Source organism: Humulus lupulus, chromosome 1 (assembly GCF_963169125.1).
Source record: "Humulus lupulus chromosome 1, drHumLupu1.1, whole genome shotgun sequence".
Classification (NCBI taxonomy): Eukaryota; Viridiplantae; Streptophyta; class Magnoliopsida; order Rosales; family Cannabaceae; genus Humulus; species Humulus lupulus.
Window position 1 is genome coordinate 1,675,565 of NC_084793.1, and position 16,772 is coordinate 1,692,336.

Here is a 16,772-nt window from a genome sequence, read left to right on the forward strand (position 1 = left end):
CATTTACCCATGAGATCTCTTGGGGAAAAATATCGAACGAGTTGAACACGAGGGTAATACATTTCGGAGAAATTAGTGAAATCTCCAATTCACCAAAGGGGTACCCCTTTCAGAAATCTTCGATTTCTCTAATATGGATTGGAGCATTGTTTTGATCGTGAATACTAAAGAATATGCGAGGGTCATGGGCACCAAAGTTGTAGCCCTATGTCTTAGGTTACTATGTATAAAAGTACGTGAAAATCCGAGGTGTGTAGAGGGTGATACAGTCAAAATATAGAAGGACGTGCTAATATAAGGAAAAAACTTGCGAAAATTGCCATAAAAAAGGGGGATTTTTTTTTAAATGTTGACTTAAGGCTCCGTTTCGACTCCAATATATTCATTTACCCATGAGATCTCTTGGGGAAAAATATCGAACGAGTTGAACACGAGGGTAATACATTTCGGAGAAATTAGTGAAATCTCCAATTCACCAAAGGGGTACCCCTTTCAGAAATCTTCGATTTCTCTAATATGGATTGGAGCATTGTTTTGATCGTGAATAATAAAGAATATGCGAGGGTCATGGGCACAAAAGTTGTAGCCCTATGTCTTAGGGTACTATGTATAAAATTACGTGCAAATCCGAGGTGTGTAGAGGGTGATAGAGTCAAAATATAGAAGGACGTACTAATATAAGGAAAAAACTTGCGAAAATTGCCATCAAAAAGAGGAATTTTTTTTGAAATGTTGACTTAAGGCTCCGTTTCGACTCCAATATATTCATTTACCCATGAGATCTCTTGGGGAAAAATATCGAACGAGTTGAACACGAGGGTAATACATTTCGGAGAAATTAGTGAAATCTCCAATTCACCAAAGGGGTACCCCTTTCAGAAATCTTCGATTTCTCTAATATGGATTGGAGCATTGTTTTGATCGTGAATACTAAAGAATATGCGAGGGTCATGGGCACCAAAGTTGTAGCCCTATGTCTTAGGTTACTATGTATAAAAGTACGTGAAAATCCGAGGTGTGTAGAGGGTGATACAGTCAAAATATAGAAGGACGTACTAATATAAGGAAAAAACTTGCGAAAATTGCCATCAAAAAGGGGGATTTTTTTTGAAATGTTGACTTAAGGCTCCGTTTCGACTCCAATATATTCATTTACCCATGAGATCTCTTGGGGAAAAATATCGAACGAGTTGAACACGAGGGTAATACATTTCGGAGAAATTAGTGAAATCTCCAATTCACCAAAGGGGTACCCCTTTCAGAAATCTTCGATTTCTCTAATATGGATTGGAGCATTGTTTTGATCGTGAATACTAAAGAATATGCGAGGGTCATGGGCACAAAAGTTGTAGCCCTATGTCTTAGGTTACTATGTATAAAAGTACGTGAAAATCCGAGGTGTGTAGAGGGTGATACAGTCAAAATATAGAAGGACGTACTAATATAAGGAAAAAACTTGCGAAAATTGCCATCAAAAAGGGGGATTTTTTTTGAAATGTTGACTTAAGGCTCCGTTTCCACTCCAATATATTCATTTACCCATGAGATCTCTTGGGGAAAAATATCGAACGAGTTGAACACGTGGGTAATACATTTCGGAGAAATTAGTGAAATCTCCAATTCACCAAAGGGGTACCCCTTTCAGAAATCTTCGATTTCTCTAATATGGATAGGAGCATTGTTTTGATCGTGAATAATAAAGAATATGCGAGGGTCATGGGCACAAAAGTTGTAGCCCTATGTCTTAGGGTACTATGTATAAAATTACGTGCAAATCCGAGGTGTGTAGAGGGTGATAGAGTCAAAATATAGAAGGACGTACTAATATAAGGAAAAAACTTGCGAAAATTGCCATCAAAAAGAGGAATTTTTTTTGAAATGTTGACTTAAGGCTCCGTTTCGACTCCAATATATTCATTTACCCATGAGATCTCTTGGGGAAAAATATCGAACGAGTTGAACACGAGGGTAATACATTTCGGAGAAATTAGTGAAATCTCCAATTCACCAAAGGGGTACCCCTTTCAGAAATCTTCGATTTCTCTAATATGGATTGGAGCATTGTTTTGATCGTGAATACTAAAGAATATGCGAGGGTCATGGGCACCAAAGTTGTAGCCCTATGTCTTAGGTTACTATGTATAAAAGTACGTGAAAATCCGAGGTGTGTAGAGGGTGATACAGTCAAAATATAGAAGGACGTGCTAATATAAGGAAAAAACTTGCGAAAATTGCCATAAAAAAGGGGGATTTTTTTTTAAATGTTGACTTAAGGCTCCGTTTCGACTCCAATATATTCATTTACCCATGAGATCTCTTGGGGAAAAATATCGAACGAGTTGAACACGAGGGTAATACATTTCGGAGAAATTAGTGAAATCTCCAATTCACCAAAGGGGTACCCCTTTCAGAAATCTTCGATTTCTCTAATATGGATTGGAGCATTGTTTTGATCGTGAATAATAAAGAATATGCGAGGGTCATGGGCACAAAAGTTGTAGCCCTATGTCTTAGGGTACTATGTATAAAATTACGTGCAAATCCGAGGTGTGTAGAGGGTGATAGAGTCAAAATATAGAAGGACGTACTAATATAAGGAAAAAACTTGCGAAAATTGCCATCAAAAAGAGGAATTTTTTTTGAAATGTTGACTTAAGGCTCCGTTTCGACTCCAATATATTCATTTACCCATGAGATCTCTTGGGGAAAAATATCGAACGAGTTGAACACGAGGGTAATACATTTCGGAGAAATTAGTGAAATCTCCAATTCACCAAAGGGGTACCCCTTTCAGAAATCTTCGATTTCTCTAATATGGATTGGAGCATTGTTTTGATCGTGAATACTAAAGAATATGCGAGGGTCATGGGCACAAAAGTTGTAGCCCTATGTCTTATGGTACTATGTATAAAATTACGTGAAAATCCGAGGTGTGTAGAGGGTGATACAGTCAAAATACTGAGAGATGTACGAATATAAGGAAAAAACTTGCGAAAATTGCCATAAAAAAGGGGGATTTTTTTTGAAATGTTGACTTAAGGCTCCGTTTCGACTCCAATATATTCATTTACCCATGAGATCTCTTGGGGAAAAATATCGAACGAGTTGAACACGAGGGTAATACATTTCGGAGAAATTAGTGAAATCTCCAATTCACCAAAGGGGTACCCCTTTCAGAAATCTTCGATTTCTCTAATATGGATTGGAGCATTGTTTTGATCGTGAATACTAAAGAATATGCGAGGGTCATGGGCACCAAAGTTGTAGCCCTATGTCTTAGGTTACTATGTATAAAAGTACGTGAAAATACGAGGTGTGTAGAGGGTGATACAGTCAAAATATAGAAGGACGTACTAATATAAGGAAAAAACTTGCGAAAATTGCCATAAAAAAGGGGGATTTTTTTTGAAATGTTGACTTAAGGCTCCGTTTCGACTCCAATATATTCATTTACCCATGAGATCTCTTGGGGAAAAATATCGAACGAGTTGAACACGAGGGTAATACATTTCGGAGAAATTAGTGAAATCTCCAATTCACCAAAGGGGTACCCCTTTCAGAAATCTTCGATTTCTCTAATATGGATTGGAGCATTGTTTTGATCGTGAATACTAAAGAATATGCGAGGGTCATGGGCACCAAAGTTGTAGCCCTATGTCTTAGGTTACTATGTATAAAAGTACGTGAAAATCCGAGGTGTGTAGAGGGTGATACAGTCAAAATATAGAAGGACGTGCTAATATAAGGAAAAAACTTGCGAAAATTGCCATAAAAAAGGGGGATTTTTTTTTAAATGTTGACTTAAGGCTCCGTTTCGACTCCAATATATTCATTTACCCATGAGATCTCTTGGGGAAAAATATCGAACGAGTTGAACACGAGGGTAATACATTTCGGAGAAATTAGTGAAATCTCCAATTCACCAAAGGGGTACCCCTTTCAGAAATCTTCGATTTCTCTAATATGGATTGGAGCATTGTTTTGATCGTGAATAATAAAGAATATGCGAGGGTCATGGGCACAAAAGTTGTAGCCCTATGTCTTAGGGTACTATGTATAAAATTACGTGCAAATCCGAGGTGTGTAGAGGGTGATAGAGTCAAAATATAGAAGGACGTACTAATATAAGGAAAAAACTTGCGAAAATTGCCATCAAAAAGAGGAATTTTTTTTGAAATGTTGACTTAAGGCTCCGTTTCGACTCCAATATATTCATTTACCCATGAGATCTCTTGGGGAAAAATATCGAACGAGTTGAACACGAGGGTAATACATTTCGGAGAAATTAGTGAAATCTCCAATTCACCAAAGGGGTACCCCTTTCAGAAATCTTCGATTTCTCTAATATGGATTGGAGCATTGTTTTGATCGTGAATACTAAAGAATATGCGAGGGTCATGGGCACAAAAGTTGTAGCCCTATGTCTTATGGTACTATGTATAAAATTACGTGAAAATCCGAGGTGTGTAGAGGGTGATACAGTCAAAATACTGAGAGATGTACGAATATAAGGAAAAAACTTGCGAAAATTGCCATAAAAAAGGGGGATTTTTTTTGAAATGTTGACTTAAGGCTCCGTTTCGACTCCAATATATTCATTTACCCATGAGATCTCTTGGGGAAAAATATCGAACGAGTTGAACACGAGGGTAATACATTTCGGAGAAATTAGTGAAATCTCCAATTCACCAAAGGGGTACCCCTTTCAGAAATCTTCGATTTCTCTAATATGGATTGGAGCATTGTTTTGATCGTGAATAATAAAGAATATGCGAGGGTCATGGGCACAAAAGTTGTAGCCCTATGTCTTAGGGTACTATGTATAAAATTACGTGCAAATCCGAGGTGTGTAGAGGGTGATAGAGTCAAAATATAGAAGGACGTACTAATATAAGGAAAAAACTTGCGAAAATTGCCATCAAAAAGAGGGATTTTTTTTGAAATGTTGACTTAAGGCTCCGTTTCGACTCCAATATATTCATTTACCCATGAGATCTCTTGGGGAAAAATATCGAACGAGTTGAACACGAGGGTAATACATTTCGGAGAAATTAGTGAAATCTCCAATTCACCAAAGGGGTACCCCTTTCAGAAATCTTCGATTTCTCTAATATGGATTGGAGCATTGTTTTGATCGTGAATACTAAAGAATATGCGAGGGTCATGGGCACAAAAGTTGTAGCCCTATGTCTTATGGTACTATGTATAAAATTACGTGAAAATCCGAGGTGTGTAGAGGGTGATACAGTCAAAATACTGAGAGATGTACGAATATAAGGAAAAAACTTGCGAAAATTGCCATAAAAAAGGGGGATTTTTTTTTAAATGTTGACTTAAGGCTCCGTTTCGACTCCAATATATTCATTTACCCATGAGATCTCTTGGGGAAAAATATCGAACGAGTTGAACACGAGGGTAATACATTTCGGAGAAATTAGTGAAATCTCCAATTCACCAAAGGGGTACCCCTTTCAGAAATCTTCGATTTCTCTAATATGGATTGGAGCATTGTTTTGATCGTGAATAATAAAGAATATGCGAGGGTCATGGGCACAAAAGTTGTAGCCCTATGTCTTAGGGTACTATGTATAAAATTACGTGCAAATCCGAGGTGTGTAGAGGGTGATAGAGTCAAAATATAGAAGGACGTACTAATATAAGGAAAAAACTTGCGAAAATTGCCATCAAAAAGAGGGATTTTTTTTGAAATGTTGACTTAAGGCTCCGTTTCGACTCCAATATATTCATTTACCCATGAGATCTCTTGGGGAAAAATATCGAACGAGTTGAACACGAGGGTAATACATTTCGGAGAAATTAGTGAAATCTCCAATTCACCAAAGGGGTACCCCTTTCAGAAATCTTCGATTTCTCTAATATGGATTGGAGCATTGTTTTGATCGTGAATACTAAAGAATATGCGAGGGTCATGGGCACAAAAGTTGTAGCCCTATGTCTTATGGTACTATGTATAAAATTACGTGAAAATCCGAGGTGTGTAGAGGGTGATACAGTCAAAATACTGAGAGATGTACGAATATAAGGAAAAAACTTGCGAAAATTGCCATAAAAAAGGGGGATTTTTTTTTAAATGTTGACTTAAGGCTCCGTTTCGACTCCAATATATTCATTTACCCATGAGATCTCTTGGGGAAAAATATCGAACGAGTTGAACACGAGGGTAATACATTTCGGAGAAATTAGTGAAATCTCCAATTCACCAAAGGGGTACCCCTTTCAGAAATCTTCGATTTCTCTAATATGGATTGGAGCATTGTTTTGATCGTGAATAATAAAGAATATGCGAGGGTCATGGGCACAAAAGTTGTAGCCCTATGTCTTAGGGTACTATGTATAAAATTACGTGCAAATCCGAGGTGTGTAGAGGGTGATAGAGTCAAAATATAGAAGGACGTACTAATATAAGGAAAAAACTTGCGAAAATTGCCATCAAAAAGAGGGATTTTTTTTGAAATGTTGACTTAAGGCTCCGTTTCGACTCCAATATATTCATTTACCCATGAGATCTCTTGGGGAAAAATATCGAACGAGTTGAACACGAGGGTAATACATTTCGGAGAAATTAGTGAAATCTCCAATTCACCAAAGGGGTACCCCTTTCAGAAATCTTCGATTTCTCTAATATGGATTGGAGCATTGTTTTGATCGTGAATACTAAAGAATATGCGAGGGTCATGGGCACAAAAGTTGTAGCCCTATGTCTTATGGTACTATGTATAAAATTACGTGAAAATCCGAGGTGTGTAGAGGGTGATACAGTCAAAATACTGAGAGATGTACGAATATAAGGAAAAAACTTGCGAAAATTGCCATAAAAAAGGGGGATTTTTTTTGAAATGTTGACTTAAGGCTCCGTTTCGACTCCAATATATTCATTTACCCATGAGATCTCTTGGGGAAAAATATCGAACGAGTTGAACACGAGGGTAATACATTTCGGAGAAATTAGTGAAATCTCCAATTCACCAAAGGGGTACCCCTTTCAGAAATCTTCGATTTCTCTAATATGGATTGGAGCATTGTTTTGATCGTGAATAATAAAGAATATGCGAGGGTCATGGGCACAAAAGTTGTAGCCCTATGTCTTAGGGTACTATGTATAAAATTACGTGCAAATCCGAGGTGTGTAGAGGGTGATAGAGTCAAAATATAGAAGGACGTACTAATATAAGGAAAAAACTTGCGAAAATTGCCATCAAAAAGAGGGATTTTTTTTGAAATGTTGACTTAAGGCTCCGTTTCGACTCCAATATATTCATTTACCCATGAGATCTCTTGGGGAAAAATATCGAACGAGTTGAACACGAGGGTAATACATTTCGGAGAAATTAGTGAAATCTCCAATTCACCAAAGGGGTACCCCTTTCAGAAATCTTCGATTTCTCTAATATGGATTGGAGCATTGTTTTGATCGTGAATACTAAAGAATATGCGAGGGTCATGGGCACAAAAGTTGTAGCCCTATGTCTTATGGTACTATGTATAAAATTACGTGAAAATCCGAGGTGTGTAGAGGGTGATACAGTCAAAATACTGAGAGATGTACGAATATAAGGAAAAAACTTGCGAAAATTGCCATAAAAAAGGGGGATTTTTTTTTAAATGTTGACTTAAGGCTCCGTTTCGACTCCAATATATTCATTTACCCATGAGATCTCTTGGGGAAAAATATCGAACGAGTTGAACACGAGGGTAATACATTTCGGAGAAATTAGTGAAATCTCCAATTCACCAAAGGGGTACCCCTTTCAGAAATCTTCGATTTCTCTAATATGGATTGGAGCATTGTTTTGATCGTGAATAATAAAGAATATGCGAGGGTCATGGGCACAAAAGTTGTAGCCCTATGTCTTAGGGTACTATGTATAAAATTACGTGCAAATCCGAGGTGTGTAGAGGGTGATAGAGTCAAAATATAGAAGGACGTACTAATATAAGGAAAAAACTTGCGAAAATTGCCATCAAAAAGAGGGATTTTTTTTGAAATGTTGACTTAAGGCTCCGTTTCGACTCCAATATATTCATTTACCCATGAGATCTCTTGGGGAAAAATATCGAACGAGTTGAACACGAGGGTAATACATTTCGGAGAAATTAGTGAAATCTCCAATTCACCAAAGGGGTACCCCTTTCAGAAATCTTCGATTTCTCTAATATGGATTGGAGCATTGTTTTGATCGTGAATACTAAAGAATATGCGAGGGTCATGGGCACAAAAGTTGTAGCCCTATGTCTTATGGTACTATGTATAAAATTACGTGAAAATCCGAGGTGTGTAGAGGGTGATACAGTCAAAATACTGAGAGATGTACGAATATAAGGAAAAAACTTGCGAAAATTGCCATAAAAAAGGGGGATTTTTTTTGAAATGTTGACTTAAGGCTCCGTTTCGACTCCAATATATTCATTTACCCATGAGATCTCTTGGGGAAAAATATCGAACGAGTTGAACACGAGGGTAATACATTTCGGAGAAATTAGTGAAATCTCCAATTCACCAAAGGGGTACCCCTTTCAGAAATCTTCGATTTCTCTAATATGGATTGGAGCATTGTTTTGATCGTGAATAATAAAGAATATGCGAGGGTCATGGGCACAAAAGTTGTAGCCCTATGTCTTAGGGTACTATGTATAAAATTACGTGCAAATCCGAGGTGTGTAGAGGGTGATAGAGTCAAAATATAGAAGGACGTACTAATATAAGGAAAAAACTTGCGAAAATTGCCATCAAAAAGAGGGATTTTTTTTGAAATGTTGACTTAAGGCTCCGTTTCGACTCCAATATATTCATTTACCCATGAGATCTCTTGGGGAAAAATATCGAACGAGTTGAACACGAGGGTAATACATTTCGGAGAAATTAGTGAAATCTCCAATTCACCAAAGGGGTACCCCTTTCAGAAATCTTCGATTTCTCTAATATGGATTGGAGCATTGTTTTGATCGTGAATACTAAAGAATATGCGAGGGTCATGGGCACAAAAGTTGTAGCCCTATGTCTTATGGTACTATGTATAAAATTACGTGAAAATCCGAGGTGTGTAGAGGGTGATACAGTCAAAATACTGAGAGATGTACGAATATAAGGAAAAAACTTGCGAAAATTGCCATAAAAAAGGGGGATTTTTTTTTAAATGTTGACTTAAGGCTCCGTTTCGACTCCAATATATTCATTTACCCATGAGATCTCTTGGGGAAAAATATCGAACGAGTTGAACACGAGGGTAATACATTTCGGAGAAATTAGTGAAATCTCCAATTCACCAAAGGGGTACCCCTTTCAGAAATCTTCGATTTCTCTAATATGGATTGGAGCATTGTTTTGATCGTGAATAATAAAGAATATGCGAGGGTCATGGGCACAAAAGTTGTAGCCCTATGTCTTAGGGTACTATGTATAAAATTACGTGCAAATCCGAGGTGTGTAGAGGGTGATAGAGTCAAAATATAGAAGGACGTACTAATATAAGGAAAAAACTTGCGAAAATTGCCATCAAAAAGAGGGATTTTTTTTGAAATGTTGACTTAAGGCTCCGTTTCGACTCCAATATATTCATTTACCCATGAGATCTCTTGGGGAAAAATATCGAACGAGTTGAACACGAGGGTAATACATTTCGGAGAAATTAGTGAAATCTCCAATTCACCAAAGGGGTACCCCTTTCAGAAATCTTCGATTTCTCTAATATGGATTGGAGCATTGTTTTGATCGTGAATACTAAAGAATATGCGAGGGTCATGGGCACAAAAGTTGTAGCCCTATGTCTTATGGTACTATGTATAAAATTACGTGAAAATCCGAGGTGTGTAGAGGGTGATACAGTCAAAATACTGAGAGATGTACGAATATAAGGAAAAAACTTGCGAAAATTGCCATAAAAAAGGGGGATTTTTTTTTAAATGTTGACTTAAGGCTCCGTTTCGACTCCAATATATTCATTTACCCATGAGATCTCTTGGGGAAAAATATCGAACGAGTTGAACACGAGGGTAATACATTTCGGAGAAATTAGTGAAATCTCCAATTCACCAAAGGGGTACCCCTTTCAGAAATCTTCGATTTCTCTAATATGGATTGGAGCATTGTTTTGATCGTGAATAATAAAGAATATGCGAGGGTCATGGGCACAAAAGTTGTAGCCCTATGTCTTAGGGTACTATGTATAAAATTACGTGCAAATCCGAGGTGTGTAGAGGGTGATAGAGTCAAAATATAGAAGGACGTACTAATATAAGGAAAAAACTTGCGAAAATTGCCATCAAAAAGAGGGATTTTTTTTGAAATGTTGACTTAAGGCTCCGTTTCGACTCCAATATATTCATTTACCCATGAGATCTCTTGGGGAAAAATATCGAACGAGTTGAACACGAGGGTAATACATTTCGGAGAAATTAGTGAAATCTCCAATTCACCAAAGGGGTACCCCTTTCAGAAATCTTCGATTTCTCTAATATGGATTGGAGCATTGTTTTGATCGTGAATACTAAAGAATATGCGAGGGTCATGGGCACAAAAGTTGTAGCCCTATGTCTTATGGTACTATGTATAAAATTACGTGAAAATCCGAGGTGTGTAGAGGGTGATACAGTCAAAATACTGAGAGATGTACGAATATAAGGAAAAAACTTGCGAAAATTGCCATAAAAAAGGGGGATTTTTTTTTAAATGTTGACTTAAGGCTCCGTTTCGACTCCAATATATTCATTTACCCATGAGATCTCTTGGGGAAAAATATCGAACGAGTTGAACACGAGGGTAATACATTTCGGAGAAATTAGTGAAATCTCCAATTCACCAAAGGGGTACCCCTTTCAGAAATCTTCGATTTCTCTAATATGGATTGGAGCATTGTTTTGATCGTGAATACTAAAGAATATGCGAGGGTCATGGGCACAAAAGTTGTAGCCCTATGTCTTAGGTTACTATGTATAAAAGTACGTGAAAATCCGAGGTGTGTAGAGGGTGATACAGTCAAAATATAGAAGGACGTACTAATATAAGGAAAAAACTTGCGAAAATTGCCATCAAAAAGGGGGATTTTTTTTGAAATGTTGACTTAAGGCTCCGTTTCCACTCCAATATATTCATTTACCCATGAGATCTCTTGGGGAAAAATATCGAACGAGTTGAACACGTGGGTAATACATTTCGGAGAAATTAGTGAAATCTCCAATTCACCAAAGGGGTACCCCTTTCAGAAATCTTCGATTTCTCTAATATGGATAGGAGCATTGTTTTGATCGTGAATACTAAAGAATATGCGAGGGTCATGGGCACAAAAGTTGTAGCCCTATGTCTTAGGTTACTATGTATAAAAGTACGTGAAAATCCGAGGTGTGTAGAGGGTGATACAGTCAAAATATAGAAGGACGTACTAATATAAGGAAAAAACTTGCGAAAATTGCCATCAAAAAGGGGGATTTTTTTTGAAATGTTGACTTAAGGCTCCGTTTCGACTCCAATATATTCATTTACCCATGAGATCTCTTGGGGAAAAATATCGAACGAGTTGAACACGAGGGTAATACATTTCGGAGAAATTAGTGAAATCTCCAATTCACCAAAGGGGTACCCCTTTCAGAAATCTTCGATTTCTCTAATATGGATTGGAGCATTGTTTTGATCGTGAATACTAAAGAATATGCGAGGGTCATGGGCACAAAAGTTGTAGCCCTATGTCTTATGGTACTATGTATAAAATTACGTGAAAATCCGAGGTGTGTAGAGGGTGATACAGTCAAAATACTGAGAGATGTACGAATATAAGGAAAAAACTTGCGAAAATTGCCATAAAAAAGGGGGATTTTTTTTTAAATGTTGACTTAAGGCTCCGTTTCGACTCCAATATATTCATTTACCCATGAGATCTCTTGGGGAAAAATATCGAACGAGTTGAACACGTGGGTAATACATTTCGGAGAAATTAGTGAAATCTCCAATTCACCAAAGGGGTACCCCTTTCAGAAATCTTCGATTTCTCTAATATGGATAGGAGCATTGTTTTGATCATGAATAATAAAGAATATGCGAGGGTCATGGGCACAAAAGTTGTAGCCCTATGTCTTAGGGTACTATGTATAAAATTACGTGCAAATCCGAGGTGTGTAGAGGGTGATAGAGTCAAAATATAGAAGGACGTACTAATATAAGGAAAAAACTTGCGAAAATTGCCATCAAAAAGGGGGATTTTTTTTGAAATGTTGACTTAAGGCTCCGTTTCCACTCCAATATATTCATTTACCCATGAGATCTCTTGGGGAAAAATATCGAACGAGTTGAACACGAGGGTAATACATTTCGGAGAAATTAGTGAAATCTCCAATTCACCAAAGGGGTACCCCTTTCAGAAATCTTCGATTTCTCTAATATGGATTGGAGCATTGTTTTGATCGTGAATACTAAAGAATATGCGAGGGTCATGGGCACCAAAGTTGTAGCCCTATGTCTTAGGTTACTATGTATAAAAGTACGTGAAAATCCGAGGTGTGTAGAGGGTGATACAGTCAAAATATAGAAGGACGTACTAATATAAGGAAAAAACTTGCGAAAATTGCCATCAAAAAGGGGGATTTTTTTTGAAATGTTGACTTAAGGCTCCGTTTCGACTCCAATATATTCATTTACCCATGAGATCTCTTGGGGAAAAATATCGAACGAGTTGAACACGAGGGTAATACATTTCGGAGAAATTAGTGAAATCTCCAATTCACCAAAGGGGTACCCCTTTCAGAAATCTTCGATTTCTCTAATATGGATTGGAGCATTGTTTTGATCGTGAATACTAAAGAATATGCGAGGGTCATGGGCACAAAAGTTGTAGCCCTATGTCTTATGGTACTATGTATAAAATTACGTGAAAATCCGAGGTGTGTAGAGGGTGATACAGTCAAAATACTGAGAGATGTACGAATATAAGGAAAAAACTTGCGAAAATTGCCATAAAAAAGGGGGATTTTTTTTTAAATGTTGACTTAAGGCTCCGTTTCGACTCCAATATATTCATTTACCCATGAGATCTCTTGGGGAAAAATATCGAACGAGTTGAACACGAGGGTAATACATTTCGGAGAAATTAGTGAAATCTCCAATTCACCAAAGGGGTACCCCTTTCAGAAATCTTCGATTTCTCTAATATGGATTGGAGCATTGTTTTGATCGTGAATACTAAAGAATATGCGAGGGTCATGGGCACAAAAGTTGTAGCCCTATGTCTTAGGTTACTATGTATAAAAGTACGTGAAAATCCGAGGTGTGTAGAGGGTGATACAGTCAAAATATAGAAGGACGTACTAATATAAGGAAAAAACTTGCGAAAATTGCCATCAAAAAGGGGGATTTTTTTTGAAATGTTGACTTAAGGCTCCGTTTCCACTCCAATATATTCATTTACCCATGAGATCTCTTGGGGAAAAATATCGAACGAGTTGAACACGTGGGTAATACATTTCGGAGAAATTAGTGAAATCTCCAATTCACCAAAGGGGTACCCCTTTCAGAAATCTTCGATTTCTCTAATATGGATAGGAGCATTGTTTTGATCATGAATAATAAAGAATATGCGAGGGTCATGGGCACAAAAGTTGTAGCCCTATGTCTTAGGGTACTATGTATAAAATTACGTGCAAATCCGAGGTGTGTAGAGGGTGATAGAGTCAAAATATAGAAGGACGTACTAATATAAGGAAAAAACTTGCGAAAATTGCCATCAAAAAGAGGAATTTTTTTTGAAATGTTGACTTAAGGCTCCGTTTCGACTCCAATATATTCATTTACCCATGAGATCTCTTGGGGAAAAATATCGAACGAGTTGAACACGAGGGTAATACATTTCGGAGAAATTAGTGAAATCTCCAATTCACCAAAGGGGTACCCCTTTCAGAAATCTTCGATTTCTCTAATATGGATTGGAGCATTGTTTTGATCGTGAATACTAAAGAATATGCGAGGGTCATGGGCACAAAAGTTGTAGCCCTATGTCTTAGGTTACTATGTATAAAAGTACGTGAAAATCCGAGGTGTGTAGAGGGTGATACAGTCAAAATATAGAAGGACGTACTAATATAAGGAAAAAACTTGCGAAAATTGCCATCAAAAAGGGGGATTTTTTTTGAAATGTTGACTTAAGGCTCCGTTTCCACTCCAATATATTCATTTACCCATGAGATCTCTTGGGGAAAAATATCGAACGAGTTGAACACGTGGGTAATACATTTCGGAGAAATTAGTGAAATCTCCAATTCACCAAAGGGGTACCCCTTTCAGAAATCTTCGATTTCTCTAATATGGATAGGAGCATTGTTTTGATCATGAATAATAAAGAATATGCGAGGGTCATGGGCACAAAAGTTGTAGCCCTATGTCTTAGGGTACTATGTATAAAATTACGTGCAAATCCGAGGTGTGTAGAGGGTGATAGAGTCAAAATATAGAAGGACGTACTAATATAAGGAAAAAACTTGCGAAAATTGCCATCAAAAAGAGGAATTTTTTTTGAAATGTTGACTTAAGGCTCCGTTTCGACTCCAATATATTCATTTACCCATGAGATCTCTTGGGGAAAAATATCGAACGAGTTGAACACGAGGGTAATACATTTCGGAGAAATTAGTGAAATCTCCAATTCACCAAAGGGGTACCCCTTTCAGAAATCTTCGATTTCTCTAATATGGATTGGAGCATTGTTTTGATCGTGAATACTAAAGAATATGCGAGGGTCATGGGCACAAAAGTTGTAGCCCTATGTCTTAGGTTACTATGTATAAAAGTACGTGAAAATACGAGGTGTGTAGAGGGTGATACAGTCAAAATATAGAAGGACGTACTAATATAAGGAAAAAACTTGCGAAAATTGCCATAAAAAAGGGGGATTTTTTTTGAAATGTTGACTTAAGGCTCCGTTTCGACTCCAATATATTCATTTACCCATGAGATCTCTTGGGGAAAAATATCGAACGAGTTGAACACGAGGGTAATACATTTCGGAGAAATTAGTGAAATCTCCAATTCACCAAAGGGGTACCCCTTTCAGAAATCTTCGATTTCTCTAATATGGATTGGAGCATTGTTTTGATCGTGAATACTAAAGAATATGCGAGGGTCATGGGCACCAAAGTTGTAGCCCTATGTCTTAGGTTACTATGTATAAAAGTACGTGAAAATCCGAGGTGTGTAGAGGGTGATACAGTCAAAATATAGAAGGACGTGCTAATATAAGGAAAAAACTTGCGAAAATTGCCATCAAAAAGGGGGATTTTTTTTGAAATGTTGACTTAAGGCTCCGTTTCGACTCCAATATATTCATTTACCCATGAGATCTCTTGGGGAAAAATATCGAACGAGTTGAACACGAGGGTAATACATTTCGGAGAAATTAGTGAAATCTCCAATTCACCAAAGGGGTACCCCTTTCAGAAATCTTCGATTTCTCTAATATGGATTGGAGCATTGTTTTGATCGTGAATACTAAAGAATATGCGAGGGTCATGGGCACAAAAGTTGTAGCCCTATGTCTTATGGTACTATGTATAAAATTACGTGAAAATTCGAGGTGTGTAGAGGGTGATACAGTCAAAATACTGAGAGATGTACGAATATAAGGAAAAAACTTGCGAAAATTGCCATAAAAAAGGGGGATTTTTTTTTAAATGTTGACTTAAGGCTCCGTTTCGACTCCAATATATTCATTTACCCATGAGATCTCTTGGGGGAAAATATCGAACGAGTTGAACACGAGGGTAATACATTTCGGAGAAATTAGTGAAATCTCCAATTCACCAAAGGGGTACCCCTTTCAGAAATCTTCGATTTCTCTAATATGGATTGGAGCATTGTTTTGATCGTGAATAATAAAGAATATGCGAGGGTCATGGGCACAAAAGTTGTAGCCCTATGTCTTAGGGTACTATGTATAAAATTACGTGCAAATCCGAGGTGTGTAGAGGGTGATAGAGTCAAAATATAGAAGGACGTCCTAATATAAGGAAAAAACTTGCGAAAATTGCCATCAAAAAGAGGAATTTTTTTTGAAATGTTGACTTAAGGCTCCGTTTCGACTCCAATATATTCATTTACCCATGAGATCTCTTGGGGAAAAATATCGAACGAGTTGAACACGAGGGTAATACATTTCGGAGAAATTAGTGAAATCTCCAATTCACCAAAGGGGTACCCCTTTCAGAAATCTTCGATTTCTCTAATATGGATTGGAGCATTGTTTTGATCGTGAATACTAAAGAATATGCGAGGGTCATGGGCACAAAAGTTGTAGCCCTATGTCTTATGGTACTATGTATAAAATTACGTGAAAATCCGAGGTGTGTAGAGGGTGATACAGTCAAAATACTGAGAGATGTACGAATATAAGGAAAAAACTTGCGAAAATTGCCATAAAAAAGGGGGATTTTTTTTGAAATGTTGACTTAAGGCTCCGTTTCGACTCCAATATATTCATTTACCCATGAGATCTCTTGGGGAAAAATATCGAACGAGTTGAACACGAGGGTAATACATTTCGGAGAAATTAGTGAAATCTCCAATTCACCAAAGGGGTACCCCTTTCAGAAATCTTCGATTTCTCTAATATGGATTGGAGCATTGTTTTGATCGTGAATAATAAAGAATATGCGAGGGTCATGGGCACAAAAGTTGTAGCCCTATGTCTTAGGGTACTATGTATAAAATTACGTGCAAATCCGAGGTGTGTAGAGGGTGATAGAGTCAAAATATAGAAGGACGTACTAATATAAGGAAA